Raw genomic sequence first — 9,292 nt, forward strand, 5'->3', positions numbered from 1 at the left:
GCTTTTCCGTGGTCCTGAGGAATTCTGGACCGTTCCTCCACAGGGAGTTAACTAGCAGTTGTCGAGTCGTTGCACCTGTGGATAGGATATCGGCAGGGTTCTGATGACTAGCGACATGGTTCAGACTGAAGCTACAAACTTGCTGAATAAAAACAATCTCCACCCCTCTGTTAGAAACAAACACATTTTTATGAGACCTGGCATCGGGAGATGCTACCCATGCCAACGTTACCTTGCTGTCAGTCCACATGACTATTTCTCGTGGCTTGATCAGTTCCTTGAGAGTTCTTGCTAATCTGCTGCCTAGCAACAAGGCCAGCAGCTCTAGCTTGGGGATCGTCAGTTTGCTCATCCCTTTCGGAGTGATCCTCATCTTACTAGTTATTAGGCTTACCTGATTGCAATCGTCCCTGGTATATGCCACTGCTCCGTATGCCTTACTGCTGGCATCGGTGAACACATGTAGTTCTAAACCCTTTTTACCTATCGATCTTTGAAAGGTGATGTCGCTCACCGCTTTCAAATCATTCAACAATTCACTTGCCTCTTTAGCCTTTTCTCCTCCTAACACGTCATCCCAACCTACATTATCCTCCCATAGTTGTTAGAGGAAAAGTTTTCCCTTTACAAATAATGGGCTGATCAAACCTATTGGATCGTAAATCGAGACCAACAGGGAAAGTACCCGACGCTTCGTAGGCACCCATCCCTCCCCCAATTCACTAATCCCCTTACTTGCCTTCACACACAATCTGTCTACGTCCCGGGCCCATCGCAGCCTGAGCACGTTCACACTCACAGGCTCACTCCACTGTCTCTCGCTATCGAAGGCCAAGTGATTGGTTGCCCACCCTTCCAAAGGCATACCCGCCCCCTTTAAGACGTTATTAACAGACTCATGCTCTTGCCTCATGTGTTCTAAATCCTCAAATGTGGCCAGATAGTTATCGACATAAAAGGATTTTACTAAATCTGGCCGGCCGTCCTCTTTAAAATGACAATTTAATATCTGTTGTAGCAAAAATGGACTTGCTGTGATGCCGAACACCACGACTCTAAAGGTGAAGGTAAGCGCTCGACCAGCTGCCTCGCGCCACAGAAATTGTGTGTATTTGGCGTCACGAGGATCTAACAAAACACGATGGAATGCTTTACTTATGTCGGCTAACATGGCATATCGGTTCAACCTAAACCTTATGATTAAATTATATGCTAATTGGGCCCAGGTAAGAGACATTCATTCAATGACTTACAACCCTTTGACTTTGCTGAGGCATTGAACACGATTCTAAGGGGGTACGGCTGTCTTTCCCGACTCCAAAGTGTGGCATGTAATAACCTTCCACTATGGGATCTTTCACCTCAGATATAAAACCTGCTTCAATATATTTGTCTATCACTAAAAAATATTGTTCAAAATATTTCCTATCCTTTCTGAATTTGGTCTGCAACGACTCTAACTGTGCCACAACGTTACAATAATTTGTTTCTGGCCTAGCATCTGACCCGAATGGTAGGCTAACCTGATATCCCTCAGGTTTTTTCACAACGCTTTGCGATACCTTTCGCATGGCCTCTACCTCGCGAACAGTGTATTGTTCAGATGGGGCGATGCCAACACGGTCTAAACGCCACCACTCATCTACATCACACAGATATGGCTCGTTCGTGATTCTGCACACTCTCAACGTTCTCACCTGCTCAATCCTCTCCCCTTGCAGTAGCCACCGCGGCACCTTCCCATATGGCGACATGCCATCATGCGTCAGGAAAAGATTGATCCCATCCACTCTCTCCACGCCTATTACAAAATAACTAAAGTAGTCAGCCCCTACTAATACGTGGACATTTTTCAACACATCCGACTTGTTGGCTGGATTGGCTAACGTGACTCCCTTGGTCAACAGATACTGTCTGACTTTACCATAACCAGCGTTATGTATCGGGACGTCTACGCTCTCATGTGCTACTAGTTTCATTCGCACAATTCTTTTGCCCATTTCAACCCTGCAACTTACTACATCGTATTGTCTGCTTATTTCCTCGGAACCAAACGGAGCTATATTTAAGGATACTCGTCCTACCACCGGTAGGCCTAATTGACGGGCAATTTTTGCCGAGATGAAGCTTATCTGGCTTCCTGAGTCAAGGAATAGGCAGACTTGCTTACTACCTTGTTTTTGTTGGATACCTGCCATGGCTGTTGGCAAGATAGTGCATGGGAGGTCCACATCAGACTTCTGCGCGATCTTTGCGCTTGTGCATGGTTTAGCCTCTACTTTAGTCTTGGGTGGTCGGGGGGAAGTGTCAGGCTGCTGAGGCGTCGCATTCACTACGGGGCGGGACGTCGTTGTTTGACTACTACTATGACTAGGGATCGATTGCGGTAGTCTACCCGCATCGCAAATTGCAGTGTGGTGCTTAGCACTACAGTTTCTACAGGAATTTGAGACGGGACATTTATCACTACGATGACCTGATTTCGTACAATTAAAACAAAGATCCCTTTTCAGCAAAATGCGACGTCTGGCAGCTACGTCAGTCACTTGGCGACATCCGTGAGGCGGGTGCCGTTCGCTACAAAATGGGCAGGAATTATTGTGGATGGGATGGGTTTTCGGTCTTACACTACTGTCTGGTCTTTTGTCACTCTCAAGACTGTCACCTCTCTGCAAGGCACCGTCTTCTAGCATTCTCACCATAAAGTCTATTGCCTCAAAAAACTCGTCCAACGTATAGTAACATTTTCTCAAATGCTCGACCACTTTGCGGTAGAGCTTTCCCTCTGACAATTTTTGATTTATGAGGCTCATGACCATGCCCTGGCCTATGTCATTGGTACTCAGTCTTTTGATTTGTTCGATTATGATGGTCAACTCAAAACGGAACCTTTTGAGTTCTACTGGGTTTAGTGACGGCACAAAGATGTTGGCTAATTTACGGTGCAGAATCACGAGTGTCTGGTGCACATTGCCATATTGTTTATCTAAAAGGTCTAATGCTACACTATAGTTCGCGGCAGTTACACTTAGAGATTTTATGATTCTAAGTGGCTCTTTGCCTAACGTCCCCAATAAATACGTAAATTTAGACACTTCGTCTAAATCCGCTCTTCGATCCATATGGATTGTGAAGAGCTCACGGTACGATGCGTACTCTTGCACTTCCCCTTCAAACGTGGGGAGAGGCAGCGTTTTCAACCTGGGGAGAGCAACATTCCCCGTTGAAGTGCTTTTCACTTTGTCTATCCTATTGTACAGTAGGGTAGAAGCGTGTGTAGCTTCACCCAACGTGTGCCTGATTCGGGCTTCAATACTAGATTCTAGTTTCACACGCTAGCTTTTGTATAACTCTCTTAGCTGTCGGACCTCTACCTGCAACTCTGTTACCAAATTCTGGTAAACGGACTCAGAATAGGTCTCTTAGCGCTCTTTGCGTTTCGCTAAGTAAGTTGTTAATTAGGCCCATCGACGCCTCGATGTGTACGATCGTGGCCACCGCCATTTTGATTAACTTTACGTTTCGGGGTGGAGGGGGGGTTTGGCAAAGCAAGGAAAGAGAAGTAATTTTACGTTAGGAAGAAGGGACTCAAGAAAAAAACTGACCCACGTGGTCGATCGCACATCGGGACGTTGAGGACCTTAATTGTCCGTCCCTCTCTCTCTCAAAAGCTCATATTTTAAATTAGTCCTGTCCGGCTCTGGGAAGCGCTTGCGATCCGGTTCGAAGGACCAAATGTTGTGATTTTCACCAGTTTATTAAATCTGCCCGATGTACTGGGCGGATCGCAAGGCCTTGAAGAGGCGAGATTCCCAAAACCTTCCAGGAGTTAACTAAAATACGGCGACAAAATTTACAATTTTATAATAAAAATAAACTCTGATAAAAGACAAACAACATTCTTAAGCATTCACACGACTTAATGAAAAACAAGGCTGACTCTTGGTAATGTAACACGTGCTCTTCAAGCACAAAGTCCACACCGGACTCATTTAAAAAAATGAGAATAGTGACAATTCGAATTCAATTCACAACGAATCACACACCAAATATCCCTATTCTAATTTAACTCAGGATTCAGATCCCCAATCACAAGGATCTCTAAATTAAACTGCGATATAAGAAACTACATGTCTTTCACACAAATTTACACTACAACCAACCTGGTACACGAGGTAAAGAGAGAGGAGACTAACTTATAAACAACTTATCTTTAGGGGGACGTTGAAGCAAAGAGAACAAATGAGGGTTGGCAGCTTCGAAGAAAACTTCGTTTTCCCGCGTTAACTAAAGTTTCCTTAGCAAAGTGGAGGGAATTCTTAGTTTATTTATTTTCAAGGGGTTTGACAATGCCTTTTCATTTACTACAGGATCGTAAAACAGTTAAGGCTTTTCTTTAAATACAAGGGAAGGCTTAAGGCTTCGGCTGAGGGCCAGAATTTGTCCATATCCAATGACTTAGAAAGTCCTTGACACTAAACACACACACAAGACATTTTTGTCATGTTGCCTCAATTTTACGTTAGATTCATCACTGATATATTATAAACAGTCAATTTCCATAAGACTCGCTCCTTCCCCATCAGGTGGTTAAGATTTAGGTTCCAATACAGTCGTGTATCAAACCTCAGTCTCTCGCCCGCGAGATTCCCCAGCCTTTTCCTTATTTGACGTGACGTTCGTGAAGTCAAATGGCGGGACTTTTGAATGGCCAGTTCGAAAATTCCCGACAATATACATGGATTGAGACTGAATAATTTTCTTCACCGCAGTTTATTTTATGTAGACATTGTTATTGTTCGTGATGTTACGGCAGGGAAAATGTGAAGGTTGATTCTTCCTTAAGCGAGTGTCTCAAGATAAATATTTTTATATTCAGTATTTTACTTTAAGTGTTTAGATACTTTAAATTTCTCTATACTGCAACTCAAGTCTGCTAGTCTAGGAGGTATGTTTGTCCATATACGTAAGCCTGATTTGCTAATTACCTTTTAGTTTAATTTTTTATTTTTAATGCCAGATATTTAGGGCTAGGATTATCTATTGTCGCCTGGAGTTGCAAGATTTCATCTTGTATTCTGAATAAGCCTATTGCTTAAAACTCACAAACCATAAGTGTTTCAAGTTTGTCCTAAATTAAAGATGTTATCTCAAGACCACTGCTCTACGCATGGAGATGCGCTGTTGTTGAGTGAAGGAAACTGGACGCTGCCGAGCTGAACTAGACCTCTCAAAGTTCCAGGCCACGACACATTACTAACAAGTCAGTCAAATGCTCCGTAGTCAATTTCATATTCCAACTCGCTCCCACTACCCTGTCCTCACATTGACGGATCCAGATTCCACAAAGGACAAGGACAAATGGAAGCCTGGAGAGGTCAGAGATATTGAGGAGAAACAGCCTGTCCCACAGAAACCTCTGATGAAGGCTTGAGGCGAGTTGGAAGGGGCCACTAACTCCGCTAAACCACTGCCGAAGGCCTAGTGAGGCCAAGATCAAGAATCTTGTGAGTTGAATTATTGCCATTCCTCCTTCACATAAGTTTCCTTTTGTCTCCAAGTTAAGTTTAGGTACCATTCTCGCGTTACATTTTTCGGGCTGCGTGCTTGGAATTTGATGTAACTGTGCTTTATTTGCTGGTAATTGTTTGATGTCACTGACCACATGTTTGGACCTTACAGGTGACTACTGCATAGGTTATTTACCATAAGATTTTTGTTTTATTTATTCCATTTCAGGGTTTATCTGACGTGTTCATTCATTCTATTATTTTCCATGTTGTGTGTTGTAAATTGTAGTTAACACGTCATTTACTGATTTTGCCATTTGAAATCCTTATTGGGTTACTAATTATCATCTTTACTCTAATAAAGAAATTATAATAGATTGCAGACATTGGTATCTTTAACCCCATTATTCGAAGATTCTACCAATCTATAATTTAGTACAGGTTAGTTGCACCCGAGATGTTGAGAGTAACCCAATGTAGGTATAGGTAAGTTGGTATAAGCGTGTACGCTTCCTTAACTTAATGCTTTGAAGGTGAAGATCTCCATTTAAGTTTATCTAAATACATCACTGTTCTTATCCATTGCCTTTGTCTATGTTAACATAAATGCATGTCCAGCATCTCACTGGGGTCACTAGAACGGATTCGAAATAGAGCCTAAGAGTGTAGATGGCCTAAGATTGACAAAGCTAAGGTAGACCATCAATTAATTGGTCTTTCCCGTGTCATAAGACGCTACAAGTGCTAAGACGCACCCTTAAATTAAGTCAGCGACTCTAGCGTGATTATTTTCTGGCACAGTAACTTTTCTTATTTTGGATGTATTATGAAATGTTTAGTCATAGTGTTTGGTGTTTCAAGAGTTGTTTACATGAAAGCAGTGTTACCAAAGTTTCTCCATAAAATTTTGGTAAAGAGGTAAAATTCTAGTAATATTTCCAAAAATTCCTCATATAGCCTATAAATTTTCACACAAAATGTAGTTATTGATTAAAAAATCTAGAAATTCTTTTAGTGCAATACTTTTGCTACTGTTTATGTTAGTCTCGGTCTAGTTACTTTTCTGCTAACTTAGAAATACTGCACTCAACCAACAGAAGTTTTTTCCAAGGTCGTATTCAGCAATTGTCTGTGTATCATTTCGGAACTCAGGCAACAAAATCATTATCAACAAATTGCTTTTTTAAAAAAATCAACAAAAGTTGAGAAAATAGATATATTCTGCATAAACAACTAATATGTCATAGCGCCGTCTGCTACAATACCAGTAGTTAGCATGTTTGCTTGTAGAAGGGGGTGGGCGAGTCATCAGCTGATTACCAAAACAAACAAACAAATGCTACTGAATTTCATTAAATGAAGTGGAATATAAAAATAACTGAATTTATTACATATGAATGATGATTTTAGGTTTATATTCTATCTCTCGTAAGTTTGAGTGCTTGTAAGTCAATAGTTTGGTGTTTGAGGGGTGTCAAACTCCCCTATACAACTTTTTCTGAAGTGTTGAGATGCAGGGTGATTTCGGGAGTTATTTTTCGTGAAAAAAGGTGCGTCTTATGACACGGGAAATACGTACTTAGTCACGTGTGGAGCTTTTAGGTCTATGGACGTTGAAGACTTTATTATGAGTGAAGGTTCTGTAGCACCAAGTGTTAGCGCTCTTATCCTCCCCTGTTGATCCTTGTTGCTTGCTCTAGGGAGACTTACCCAGACCAAGGCCCCGCTCATTTTTAACAAGAATACAATTCTCCACAGAGACATTTTCATTTAACTGATTATAGTTTGGAGATAATTTCGTGTGATTTTAAATTAAAAAAAAATATGGAATTTGGCTTTCAACAACTTGCATGGATGCTTTCTTGTTGGCCTTGTAATTGGGAATCAGAGGGTGAGGGGTAGGGGGAGCAAAACAGCTGCTTCTCTCTTCATATAACGCTTTTTGTGGGATTTTGAGCAGTATGCCAACATAGAGATACGCTAAAATAGCCATTACATAATCATTATAAAAGAAGACTACTATGAGATTCAGGGCCTCTGTAACACGGTTTTTTGGACTTTGCTCCTTATCAAGGCATCGGATGTAGCTGAAAGTTGACATATGTATATTTTACAACCACACACAAATTTTGTCAGCATTTTCAATAACCTAAACCCGATAGTTTTAATTTTTATAGAGTAAAAATGATCTAGCCGACGCCATGGCCAGCGATAACGAGCCAAGAGTCGAAAACATTCATTACGTAAGCAATGTAAACACCTTTTGATAAAATTTTGCCCCTCCCATCCACCGGACACCCATTCACCTTCTTCCATCGGCTCTGGAACCCATAACAGTCAAGAATGGCTAGCAGGATTTGGAATTGCCCCTGTGGTTGCAAAACTGCATTTATCTTACGACTTGCAACTTTATACAGTCAAGAGAAATACCATGGCCATATTTACTATAGCCTGAATAGGTAATTATTCAGTTTTTAGTTTAAATCCAATGTTTATGGTCTGATTTGTATTTAGCGTAATATGATTATAATACTTGTAATGTCACTCAGGCTTTTGAACATTTCCATTAACTATTCACTATGCCACCAAGAGAGAGAGAGAGAGAGAGAGAGAGAGAGAGAGAGAGAGAGAGAGAGAGAGAGAGAGAGAGAGATTGTATGTAAACAGTCTTGATATAACTATTTTTGTTAAAATGAGAATTTTGTGCTAAACTCTCCATCAGACCAACGGATCATCCGATATAATTTTTTTTTCTTCTTCTTAGGTCGTACGACCGTGTTGGCTATGTTTTGGGCATGACTGCATTTTGTAAATAAATCATGAATAGTTTTAGGAGTTTTGTTTGTACATCTTATGAGAATTTATAGGAGTAAAGTGAACATAATTAATTTATCCTTTAAAATAATTACTACATGTAGCAAAACAAATAGTAGTAAAGATGATAATGCAATGAAGGAATGATACCAAACTTTATCTTTAGCTTCAACATCGGCAATAACATACCCAGTTGCCATAAATTTGTCAGCTTAATGAAATAGCCTATCATCTAATATAAAACTTAAATTCTGAGGAGGCCATGGCTTATTGCACAGTGAAAAAAAATTACACAGACTTTATGAATGGCGGAACGATACATAAATGTGGGTGGGGTATCTGTGCTAGCGTAGTAATACTACTGTAGCAGTATTGCCGCAACAGTAGTAGACATGAATTAAACGTTTAGGCCAACTGCTGGGATCCTTGAGGATCATTTAGCACTTCTTACAACTACTCGAGAAATAAGTTTTTATAGCCAGAATTTTAATTTTCTGATCCAACAATGCCCATGATAGCCTTCAGTGTTATCCAGAATTATAACGAGGCTAAAGTGGGTGGAGCCTCATGAAGTCATCATTCTGACGATAATTATTGGTGAAAGTTTAAAGCAAAATACAGTACCGGCTTTTTTTTTTTTTTTTTTACAGTAAATAGATCGGTAGATAGACAATAAATAAAAATTGCTTGACATTGGATATAGCAGTTATCAAATCAAGCTTGTCTACTACGTTTTTGAAAATTACCAACTATTCCCTACACCTTGTCAGTCTGATTGTGAGCTATAAAGTAGACTGTAATTTCTTAGGAAACTTATTTTGGGAGTTAGACAAATAATCGAAGTGTTTTTGTATTTATTAACATATTTTGTTCGTTTGTTCATTATGATAATTCTCAGTGGAGAGGTTTCAGAGTTCATAAAGGTGTACTGCTTTGCTTTTATTTACACTTTTGTGTTATTGTTGGCA

The sequence above is a fragment of the Palaemon carinicauda genome, chromosome 16 (assembly GCF_036898095.1).
Source record: "Palaemon carinicauda isolate YSFRI2023 chromosome 16, ASM3689809v2, whole genome shotgun sequence".
Taxonomy (NCBI): domain Eukaryota; kingdom Metazoa; phylum Arthropoda; class Malacostraca; order Decapoda; family Palaemonidae; genus Palaemon; species Palaemon carinicauda.